The sequence below is a fragment of the Lasioglossum baleicum genome, chromosome 17 (genome assembly GCF_051020765.1).
Source record: "Lasioglossum baleicum chromosome 17, iyLasBale1, whole genome shotgun sequence".
NCBI classification, from domain to species: Eukaryota; Metazoa; Arthropoda; class Insecta; order Hymenoptera; family Halictidae; genus Lasioglossum; species Lasioglossum baleicum.
Window position 1 is genome coordinate 6,369,021 of NC_134945.1, and position 12,247 is coordinate 6,381,267.

Here is a 12,247-nt window from a genome sequence, read left to right on the forward strand (position 1 = left end):
TATTATCATATGTATTATCATACAGTATTATCATATGCATTATCATACAGTATTGTCATATGTATTATCATACAGTATTATCATATATATTATAATACAGTATTATCATACAGTATTATCATATGTATTATCATACAGTATTACCATATGTGTTATCATACAGTATTGTCATACAATATTATCATACTGTGTCTCAAGTCATTGTGGATCAAATTCTTTGTCGGTCAAAATCGTTGTCGATGAAATTCGTTGTCGGTTAAAGGCGTTGTCGGCGACAGCTATTGTCGGTCAAATCTGGCGTCGGTGAAATGTTGTCGGTGAAAACCGTGTCGGAGAAATCTTGCGTCGGTGATTTCCATGGGACCCCGTTGAAATTACATGTAATAAAACGAACTTGCACTGCTGGTTCGTCGGCTCGTTGATGTACATACATTGTATAACTGACGTAACAATTTCCATCAAGTGAAATCAAGGATACATTCTTTTTCTACACGCTCGGTTCAATACCCCGCCGAAGGATTGTTAAAGTCTCTAGCGGACTCGAATTAAATTCGTAAATTACTCGTAAAGAGATTGACGTGAACGAGAAGAGAAAGGGGCCTCGTTAGAAGCACCGAAGGAAATCATTGAACGGTATTAAAACGAGTACAACCGAACAATCAGGGTTGGCTCCGAGGGAGGAGAGCTAGCTCCCTGGCTTTGACCATTTTTATTCTGTCGGCGCAATATCTTAGTTTTATCGAACCTACAAAGTTCCGGCGCACCCTCCTCCTTTTGCTCTGTCCTCCTCCATCTCCCAATTTCCGCGGTGTGCTGCACCCACAACTCGAATAAAGGACTACATTCTAAGTTTCCGGGACGAATAACTCTTTCAATTATCCGTACTGGAGAACGGGGTTGGGCGGTGGAGGGTGGTTAACCTGATCTGTGGACGAGTTTCGTGTCTTTGCAACCCCTTATACCTTATTTCACTTTCTGTATGTTAAACTTTTCAAACTGAAGAAGATTTATTATCCTTCTTATTGCTCTCTTATATTCTCTATTTTTTATAACATCCTTTCGTTAAGAATGTTTACGAAATTGTCCATTTTGCCTCATTGTATTTTTTGCAATATTTTTCACACGCCACTGTTCCAAAATGAAAATGAAAAATTCATCATTTGTTTCACACCCTTGTATTATTTATTCTTGTTCTTGCAATTGTTTAATATTATATTCTTTATTTTTGTTCGCAATTGTTTAATCTCATATTCTTTATCTTTATTCGCAATTTTTTAATAGGTTAGTTTCAATAACATCCTTTCGTTAAGAATGTTTTCAAAATTGTCCACCTTGTTCATTGTGTTTTTCGGAATCTTTCAAACGTCACAGTTCCAAAATGAAAACGAAAAATTCATTATTTGTTCCAAATCCTTTAATTATTTATTTTAGTTCACAATATTTGATAGGTTAGTTTCAATATTGAATTACCACTACAAAAAATTTAGAATAACATTCTTCCTTTCGTAATGTTCATAAAAATTATCCACTTGATCGATATTACGAACTGTTTATTTATTTGATATGTATTAATATTTAGATTACAAACTTATTCATATGATTAGTTTCTTTGATTTACTTGAAATTAATGATTGTAATCATTAATGTATAATAATAATAATATAATAATCAAATTAATAATGTCAACGAGAATTAATTGAAACTTAATAACTCTATGCTTTGATCTCATATTAAATTTTATTTGTGTTCTCAGCAGAATTCGAAATGATATTAGTTATTTTTTTATTTTATTTTTTATTGATATGAACAAACTTATTTTGAAGTGTTCAAGTATTTCCTGATGATGTTATTTCTCTTTTTACGTTCGAAAAATTCATCCATAATTGGAAGTCTTTGATAACACAGAGTTTTCCAATTTTCCTTATCATTTCCAAGCTTGTGCAATGAAGCTGCTGTTTAAATTGTACGAAAAGCTGGTAATCACTAGGCGCGAGGTCAAAGCTTTGTAGAAGGTGGTCGAAAACTTCCCTGCGAAACCGCTCTGCACCTCTTGAACTGTTTATCAGATGGTTTAAATCACAGATGGGAGGATCTTCTCAGAAGACACGGATTTAAAAGGTCACAAATGTTTGAACGGTTGAAAAATCAGAGATATTCAACAATAAATATTTTTCATGTGTGAAAATGCGTTTCTCTCAAAAAACCAAAATATTCATTTTAATATACGATATTTAAGTACGATTTTTGCTGAAAAATTTAGTATTTTAAAGTATCTTAAACTAGAATGTGGCAGCCATTTTTCTAAATTTTTACAACACCTTGTTTGAGATACTGAATGTAAATTTTTAACACTAAACCTACCACTGCCGGTCAAATAACCGGTCTTAGATTTTTAATTTTGTAATTATTGAAATGATGACGCTGCTTACATGGAAATTGATTCGATAAATTGCACAAAATCTAAATAAATAGAGCCTTGTCATTTTTATCAGATGAAACATTTTGATCGCATTCAGTGTTCAGTGTTAAATAAACAAAAAAAAAAAAATAGTTTTTGTCCAAGCCGATTACGAAAAATACAATTTTTTTAAAAAGTTACATTTTCCTTCGCCGCAGAAAAATCGAAAATATACGAATCGAGAATTCGCTTTATCAAGGACTAAATATTGAGGATGTTATTGCAAAATTTTATCGAGATTGGTTCGGAAGTGTTTCAAATATCTCTGGTATGGATTTTCGAAACTTCATTTCGGAAAAAAACGTATTTAAAGTTACCACTATGCAATACGATTGCACTTTCAGAGCTATAAATCCAGCAGTTTTACGAAGTAGCAAATAAAAGTTTGGTAGAATATCCCAGGAGGATCGTACTAACAGAATATACCAAACTATTTTTGAAAAATCGATACTTTTATTTTACTACGTAGCACTTTAATATCCTGTTGGAAAGGAGAAAAAAAATTCTAAAGTGAACTACCACTTGGAACGTGCAAAATTGTTTTTCTTAAAAGCACGACATTTTTTAAATTGAAAGTATTAGAAGAATTTAAAAGTACTGTTGTGTATATCATGTCCAACCTATTGGACATATTGAAGGAAGAAAGTAAATTTCTATTTCACTCCAGTTTGTTTCAATTCTGGTAGGAAATTTTGATTTTGCAAAGAATGAGTAAAGTAGGTGTAATTCAAAACAGTGAAAACTTTAGAAATACTATCGCATTATTGTCGATCTATTGAGCAAATTACGATAGAATAATTATTTAAATGAAAATAAATTTTTAAAAAATACCACGTTTTTTCAAACTGACTAAAAAGTATAAAATAATTTAATACAAAGAATACCTTCAAACTAGTGGGTTATCAAAAATCTGTTCACAAAAATCGATTTCTTGCAAAATCCTCAAGTCGTAGACAAATTTTGAGACCAGATTTGAAATCAGCGTGACGAAATCTACGGGAAATGATATATAGCATGTTAACAAAGAATTTTTTCCGCGCGTGGTAACGAAGAAACGATATTTTCTCGAAATTGTGAAAGTTCAACGAAATTTTTCAAGGTTAAAAAACGTTCGTACCACAATCTCCATAATTATCCCATATTCTGCCAAGCTTCAGCTTTAATTTAAAAAAAATTTCATCGCTCTACCTCATTCCTATCGAAAGTTCTTTGATTTTGAATCGAGTTTGGTCGAAAGTTCCCACTTTCGGTGAATCGAAATGGGAGTGGGAACGCGTCGTGGAGTAGGGAGCGCTGTCGCGCGGAGTGGGGATCACTGAACGCGATCAGGTACTAACGAGCGTCGCGCGGGGAGGTGTAACGGTTAAATTTAATAATTTGTATCTCCTAAACGCGTAGGCTTTTTAAAAAATTTCTTTTAAATATCGCATTGTCATCGCAGTTCTCTAGCTCATCGGGAAGTTAGTTTAAAATCAATTGCAGAATTTCTACCGAACAAACAGACAAGAAAGCGAGCTAATAAAAACGTGGTAAAATTTAGAAATACTGTTCTATGATTGTCAATCTATTAATCAAATTGGGAAAGAAGATAAGTTTCTATTTCGTTCCAGTTTATTTCAACTCGGGCAATAAATTTTGATTTTGCAGAAAGATCCGCTGTCTATTTATCAGATACTGTTCAGAATCTTCATCACGAGTCTGACTCGACGTTCGCGTGGAAAGGGTTAAGAAGAGGGGCCAACGTGTAATTGGGGGAAATAGTTGGCTGGAGGAGTTTGAAAGAGAGGGTGAGGGAGCTCCGGGTTGGAAAGGGGCGGGCAAAGGGTGCAAACCTGATCTGTACGCTTAATATCCTTCTGGGATTTTTTATCAGTTCGTCGGAGTCAGTCGAGAATTTCAAGTATTCCCTGCGAGCCCGCACTTTTCTTAATTTTCGTCCCCTTTGTTTCACACCCTCCCCGAAGTCGCCCGGCGTCCGATCACGTTCGCGCTATTAAAAAGTTCGGCTGGACTTGGTCTTCCGCAGCGGAACATGGCGCGGCGGCAACGCTTGGATTAATAATATCGGCCGTGTTGAACAACGCGAGAGTTTATTTAAATGGACATTCGGTGGGTCGCGTCGTGTGAAGGCTCTCAATTTGCGCGGTTAATTGTGTTTGTTGCACAATAGGCGGCGGCGACAACAATGCGCGCGATTGTTTTCCGCGAGCATTATGCACGCGGAAAAGAATTTATTTCGGCGGCGGTTAATCACCGAGCATTGAAGCCAGTTTGTTTTCTGCCAGACCGGCTGATTGCAACGATAAGTTTCGACCGGGGGGGAAAACGACGCAATGACTCGATAGAAGTGGGACGTTGCCAGTAATTAAATGATCCCAGCTTCGAAACGTATTTGCGGCGACCGTAAACTTCGTTATTCGTATAAACTATCCACTTACTTTCGCGACAGATTGTATATCGGAAATTCGGACCGGTATGAATGACTAGTAATTTCAGAATGTTTCTGTGGTCTCGATTCGATCCTGGCGGATTCGGAAATGTTTGAAATATTTACAGTGACTCTCGTCTATCTGATCTTCTCGGATTTTATGCATTCAGAAAGAAAGATAAGGAGCGTGACGCGCGGGGGGTGGTTCGAGGGGGCGTGCACACCGAAACTCGACCGTCGATGAATCCTCGTAAGGGGGGTGTAGAGGGAAATGGAAGGAACACAATTTTTAACTTTGGGACTTTGTTTGGACTAGGACAGGGCAGGCGACACGAAGAAGGTCCCCTTTTCCGGTTTTTCGCTTATATCTCGGAAACTATGCGTCCTAGCGATAAGAGCATTCTATGCAAAATTAAAGCTGACAAAATGTGCCGCAAGATTGATTTGATTCAGTTTTTCGCTATCTCTCATAGTTTCCGAGATATCTGCGCCCAAAGTTCACTAATTGTGCTGAAGAGTTAGCTAGTCAAATAATAAAAATAGTGAACTTTGAGCGCGAATATCTCGGAAACTATGCGAGATAGCGAAAAACTGAATCGAATCAATCTTGTGGCACATTTTGTCAGCTTTAATTTTTTATGGAATAGTCTTATCGCTAGGACGCATAGTTTCCGAGATATAAACGGAAAACCGAAAAAGGGGACTTTTAGTATGTTTACCCCGTTACTAGTCCAAACAAAGTCCCAAAGTTGAAAATTGTGTTCCTTCCATTTCCCTCTACAACTTTTCGTTGACTGGGCTAGGTGATTATTTTCGCGCATGCCGATTTTGATCGCCCGCGTGAGCTCCACGAGCACCGTATGCAAACGATGCCTCGATGACGATCACGTTCGAGTTTCTATTTAACGCTGACGACGTGCGCTCGTAAACGAACCGCGCAATTCGCGTAACGTACGCGCGCCCTAAGATTTCCATAATACATGTAATCTACGACGAGCGTGCCCCTGTAAGACCGTGTTAAGAGCCACTTACCCTTAAATTACGATCCATCGGTGGCGCAGCTACCAACAAATCGGTCCCGATTATCAGGCGAAACGAATGTTATGCTCGCGGCGATAGCAGCGCGTGTACCGAAGACATTGATAACGATCGACGTCGATATTCACGTTAATTAGGCAACGCGTTACACGGATAAGGGATCGAGGAAGTCGATGTAACTCTCGTATCGATGTAATTGGTCGACTATATCGGCGACGATTCGTCGCTTTGAGATGACACGATTGTGCGCTCGTAAGACGTAACAGAAAGCCCTCTGGCTTTGAAACTTGAGCCAGAGGACGTTTCTCGTTTCAAAAGGCGACGGAGAAAAGTCCTGTTATAATAGTGCTGTGCGAAACGATCTTCCGGATTCGTTATAAACAAATTGAAATTTTTAGAACATTGCTTTTACTGATCATTTCACTTCAATTGGGGAAATTGGATGATTTCTAGTTCAGTAGAATATAACTAGACCGCGGATTTCATGCATTTATGAGAAAAATGAATAGGTGTGTGATTCGAAGGATAAACTTCCGGAAGCCGAGCAACCCTCCGATTTTTTTTTTATACTCTGGACTCTTAAGTATTTTGACGTGCTGATTACGAATATGATAGTGTGAGAACTGGCGCAAATTTTATTGTAACGGCAGAGGTCATTAAAGAACCGTAAAAATCATAGTTTTTCCCATTTATTTCCGTAAATAATGGCAATTTTGAAAAATACTTTAAATAAAAGTTGTAGGCCTCATCGAAATACACATATTATGTCGTATTGATTTTTGTCATAAAGGCAGTAGTTTTTGAGAAAAACGATATTAAATGTCGGAAACCATTAAAAAACCGTAAAAATCATAGTCTTTTCCATTTATTTCCGTAAATAATGGTGAAGTTGAAAAATACTTTATGTAAAAGTTGTACGTCTCATCCAAATACACATTTTATGTCCTATTGATTTTTGTCATAAGGACAGTAGTTTTTGAGAAAAACGATATTAAATGTCGGAAACCATTAAAAAACCGTAAAAATCATAGTCTTTTCCATTTATTTCCGTAAATAATGGTGAGTTTGAAAAATACTTGATATAAAAGTTGTAGGTCTCATCGAAATACATATTTTATGTCGTATTGATTTTTGTCATAAAGACAGTAGTTTTTGAGAAAAACGATATTAAATGTTCTAAACTTCAACTTCAATTTTCATCTGCGTGGTCTCCGCCCCCACCACAGCCTAATCCAAACTAATTGCCGCTACTGCGTTGGGCTAAAGGAGAGTTACACTTTTCCATATTGCGTTGTGCACTTCCGTGTTCCGTTCGTTCCACAGATTCGCCTCTTTCGCCCGTATTAATTGAACGTCGATATTTCGTGATAATGGAGGTAGATATCAGACGATATGGAACGATCTGTTTCACACCAGCCAAGTACCTTTGAGCATTCGCGTAACCTAACGGAGAAGCATATGTATGTACGTGTGTGATATACTCAATAATGGAGCCATTAAAATATCAACGCTAATTATTCGCCCGGAGAGATATATATCTATAGTCTGCGTCCATTATGCTCGCTTTAATTGAACGCATTGTTGACAGCCTTTGTCAAAAAAGTCGGATGGTCGTCTTCTAGTGCACTGGCTACTTCGTATTATAATATACTCCCTCTCTTCCATAATAATAGTAGCAAGTCAAAATAAATACATTTATTATGAAAAAGCTGGATTACATTAAACAATAAATTAAAAATATTCAACATCAATTTTTCATTGTTAATATCAATTTTTCAATTTTAACTTGACTTTCAACTTCAATTTTTCATTGTCAATATCAATTTTTCAATTTCAACTTCAATTTTTCAAGTTTAACTTCAATTTTCCAATTTCAACCTCAATTTTTCGATTTTATCTTCCATTTCAAAACATTATTTTTAACTTCAATTTCAACTTTAATTTTTCAATTTTAACTTGACTTTTAACTTCAATTTTTCAATTTTTCAATTTTTCATTGTGAATATCAATTTTTCAATTTCAACTTCAAGTTTTCAATTTCCACTTCAATTTCTGAGTTTCAACATCAATTTCCCAATTTTAATTAACATCAATTTTTCAATGCCAACTTCAATTTTTCTGTTTCAACATCAATTTTTCAATTCCAACTTCAATTTTTCAAGTTCAGAAACTAGATTACATTAAACAATAAATTAAAAATATTATTCCTAATTTTTATTTTGAGTGTTATATAGGATATAATTTGGTAATATAATAATGATAACACTAGACTGCGGAGATCTTTATGCATTTATGGCTTATGGAAATTTTCAAAAAATGCTGGAGTATTCAGTTGAACAAAATTTAGAACGATTTTTATTCATTTTGAATCGACAAATGCTATTAGCAATGAAAATAGAATTTTATTTGGTACCACTTCCTTCAAATTTGACTAAAAAAATTGAAAAGTAATATATTAACAAATTAATAATGATTATCACATAAAATAACAAAAGCATAATACCCCCTCTGTCCAATAATAATAGTAGCAATTGACGAATTTAATTCGTCCCATAATAATAGTAGCAAAAGAAAATAAATATAGAAAGCAACAGTTATTATTAAAAAGCTAGATTACATTAAACAGTAAATTAAAAATATTACTCATCATTTTTATTTCGAGTGTACAGATAGTTTCTGGATTTTCAACAATTTTTTAGGAGTGGGGAACCTGTTTACTGGTGGTGGGGGTAGAAGTTGCCCTTGCCTGTTCTATGTAAACGATCTATAATACTTTATTAATATTTATTAATATTTACTCGTGTATAAAATGAAAATACTGTAAACAAACTTGCAATTTTTTCTTTCTAACATATTTAACGCTAAACCCACCGAGCACTTAAAGCGATTAAAATGTAAAAAAAAATGTTTCAGCTTACAAAAATGACAAGGCTCTATTTATACAGATTTTGTGCAATTTTCATCACAATATGTGCTCGGATAAAGAAATCTATAGCATCAAAATTTCCACGTAAACAAGTTCATAATTTAAATAATTATAAGATGAAAACTTGACTGTTAATCGCGACGCATTAAAGCGATCAATGTGGAATTTATTAATTCATTATACATAATATTGTATTTGGATACGGTTTATCGTAACGAACGAAGTTAATTGCTATTGTACAGTGTCAAATATAATTGAACATTTGATTGGATTGGAGAATGAAACATCGTTCTGTCGAGTATCGCGGCAACACGCATAGATGCATAGTATTGCAACGACATTACGAGCCATCGCGTGACGAAATTCTGTTTGTACGCGGGAAATTAATTATCGGCCGGCTGTTACGGGCAGGGTTTTATCCAAACGAGAAAGAATCTCGAAAGTTTAAACTCGTACAGTTGCGCGGCAGCAAACGTGTCGACATTTTCAAACAGTGCGATTTTTCAGTCGCAACTTTTTTGCGCTGCGTGCGACTGCTGCAATCAAATCGCTCTTATTTTCGACTACGAGCCGTGTGCGGCTGAATTATTTCCGCGTATAAAGTGTAAATGGCCTTTGTCGGACACCGTGGATCGATGAAACGTAAATTAAATGCTTTGTTGTTTCCCTTTACTTTAAACGCGCAATAGAATGTGGATCGAACTCGAGGAAACAGCCACGGAACAGAGGAACGCGGCAGAGAAATCGCCGAGCGCGATAAAATTTTATTAGAATTGAACAATTCATCTGCCACGGAATTTAGATGGGCTTGGGAATGACTGTGTTATGCCGAGTTGTCGTTGTTGTATGCGTCAAATCTTGTTATCGCATTTTAAACCACTCCCCAACGAGCTAGAGACTTGAAACTTTAAACATAGCTCAGAACTGGATGGCAATGCAATATTTAAAAAACAATTTTTAAAAAAGCCTATGTGTTCAGGAGATATAAACTATTAATAAATTTAACCGTTACACCTCGCCGCGCGGCAACGCTCAATACTAGTGTAATACTGAAACTTCTTTATTCTACCACGTTTTTATCAGCCCGCTTTCTTGTCTGTCTGTCTGTTTGTTTGTTTGTTCGGTACAAATTTTGCAATCGATTTTAAACTAGCTTCCCGATGAGCTGAAGACTTGAAACTTTAAACATAGCTCAGAACTGGATGGCAATGCAATATTTAAAAAACAATTTTTAAAAAAGCCTATGTGTTCAGGAGATATAAACTATTAATAAATTTAACCGTTACACCTCGCCGCGCGGCAACGCTCAATACTAGTGTAATACTGAAACTTCTTTATTCTACCACGTTTTTATCAGCCCGCTTTCTTGTCTGTCTGTCTGTTTGTTTGTTTGTTCGGTACAAATTTTGCAATCGATTTTAAACTAGCTTCCCGATGAGCTGAAGACTTGAAACTTTAAACATAGCTCAGAACTGGATGGCAATGCAATATTTAAAAAACAATTTTTAAAAAAGCCTATGCGTTTAGGAGATATAAACTATTAATAAATTTAACCGTTACACCTCGCCGCGCGACGCTTGGTAGTCCGTCATCGCGTTCAGCGATCCCCAACTCCACTAAAGATGTCTATAGAATCATTTCTTATGAAATCACTTTTTTTATTTCAATAATTGTGAAATACAAAATCTGGGACCGGTCATTTTGACTGGTGCTGGTAGGTTTAACATAATTGCAAATTGAGAAATCTATTATGGCTTCGGGGCGAGACGATGCGTGTACGATGAAAACTCGTAAAACGGCTATTGGCATAATTTCCGTAATGATAAAAGCCAGCCGAATGGCGCGAAACCACGCTTGGTTCGCGTGTCCACTCGTCATATCGTGATTTCCATCCCCGGCGGGTTTGTTATTTCGACCATTCGTCTGTCGTGATGGGGAAGGGTGCAACAACCCCTGCCATTAACCGACTCCTGCTCGCAAATTTTCATCGGTTCTCGACTCATTTTCGCTGCATTTGTGGCCTCCGAAACGTAACTTCATCTCTCGACAGTTTTATTCACCACTGTGGTAACAATATCCTGTTGTTACGTCATAGGAAATATTTATAAGGAATACTGATGTTCTATTATTTTTAGAATATTGGCACTTTTTGGGTAGTTGTTCTTCGGATTCAAGGAACTTTCATGACGAGTGTGCGACTCGTTAAAATGCGACAAGAGGTTAATATTAGCAATATCATTCTTCCGAGAACCTGTTAAATCGATCTAGTTAAGACGCCGCGAGCAAGGAACCTCATTAAATCGGAAAAAGAGAGGAATTTAATGTTCCCGACGAATTATTTGTCCAAGTTCCTCGAGTGAATACAAATTTTCCTTCTCCTCCGGGACCTTTGTCGAACAACTTTGTCGAATATGACTTTGTCAAATATGACTTTGTCGAATATAACTTTGTCGAATATAATTTTGTCGAATATACCTTTGTCGAACAACTTTGTCGAATAGCTTTGTCGAACAACTTTGTCGAATAGCTTTGTCGAATAACATTGTCGAATATAACTTTGTCGAATAACTTTTTCGAATAACTTCACTAAACTAATTGTTCCAGCTTTACATTCAGGTCGTTTGGTCCATCCATAAAAGAGTTATTCTGATTTAAAGTGTGTGTGTGTGTGTGTGACAATAGTTGCAGTTTAAAACGGTGGACAGATTTAAATAATTTAAGAACATCAATGTATTAACTGTAGCTTGTGAACATTATTGAAGAGTGAAAGAAATTATTACTTGTAGGACTATGAAGTTCTCCCATGGATAACTGTTATAAGTGATTGAAATGACCTTCTCTCCCGGACAACTGCCTTGAGCAATCGAGACAGTTTTTCTTCATCGATAACAGTTATCGAGGAGGATCCAATTATTTTGAGCACTAATAATCGTTATTCGTAACCAAAAAGTGTAAAACTCGATATTTTTTAATCATTTTGTTCTCCGAATTTTGTTCTTTATATTTTCTGTACATTATCTTAAATTTCTTAAGCTTTTTATTAATGATTTTTGTCGTAGAAAATTGTAAAATAACTGTTACCTTTGGACCCTGCTCCTAACTGTGAAGAAAGAATGCGTCTCACTGTAGCGTGCGTGTCAGACAGGCTCCTAGAAAATTCTCAGTGCTCGTCGCGCCTCGTTTGAATTTATCGAGTTCTTCGTTTGAGTTACCATATACCAAACCAATCGGCGACCGTCCCCGGCAAACCTTTTCAAGTTTGACTATACGAACGAGGCGTGATTGGAATTTCCCTCCTATAGCCGAATTTATTAGAAAAAGGAACGTGAGGGGCTTTCCAAGTTTTGATTGTCTCCGTTCGATAGGTCCGGACCAGGTGTAAAAAGGAATCGTGCCA

General features: G+C 36.2%; 1 protein-coding gene and 1 long non-coding RNA gene across 5 annotated transcripts in view; both read left to right on the top strand.

Annotated features, from left to right (window-relative positions):
- The window catches only part of LOC143217611 (uncharacterized), a 31,646-nt gene extending 27,500 nt beyond the window's left edge, over positions 1 to 4,146 (top strand). Inside the window, exon 2 of the long non-coding RNA XR_013010866.1 lies at positions 101 to 4,146. This is a non-coding gene — a long non-coding RNA (uncharacterized LOC143217611). The remainder of the gene's footprint in view (positions 1 to 100) is intronic.
- Positions 1 to 12,247, top strand: part of LOC143217609 (uncharacterized) — a 380,663-nt gene that overhangs the window by 86,662 nt on the left and 281,754 nt on the right. The gene's annotated exons all lie outside the window — the stretch shown is intronic.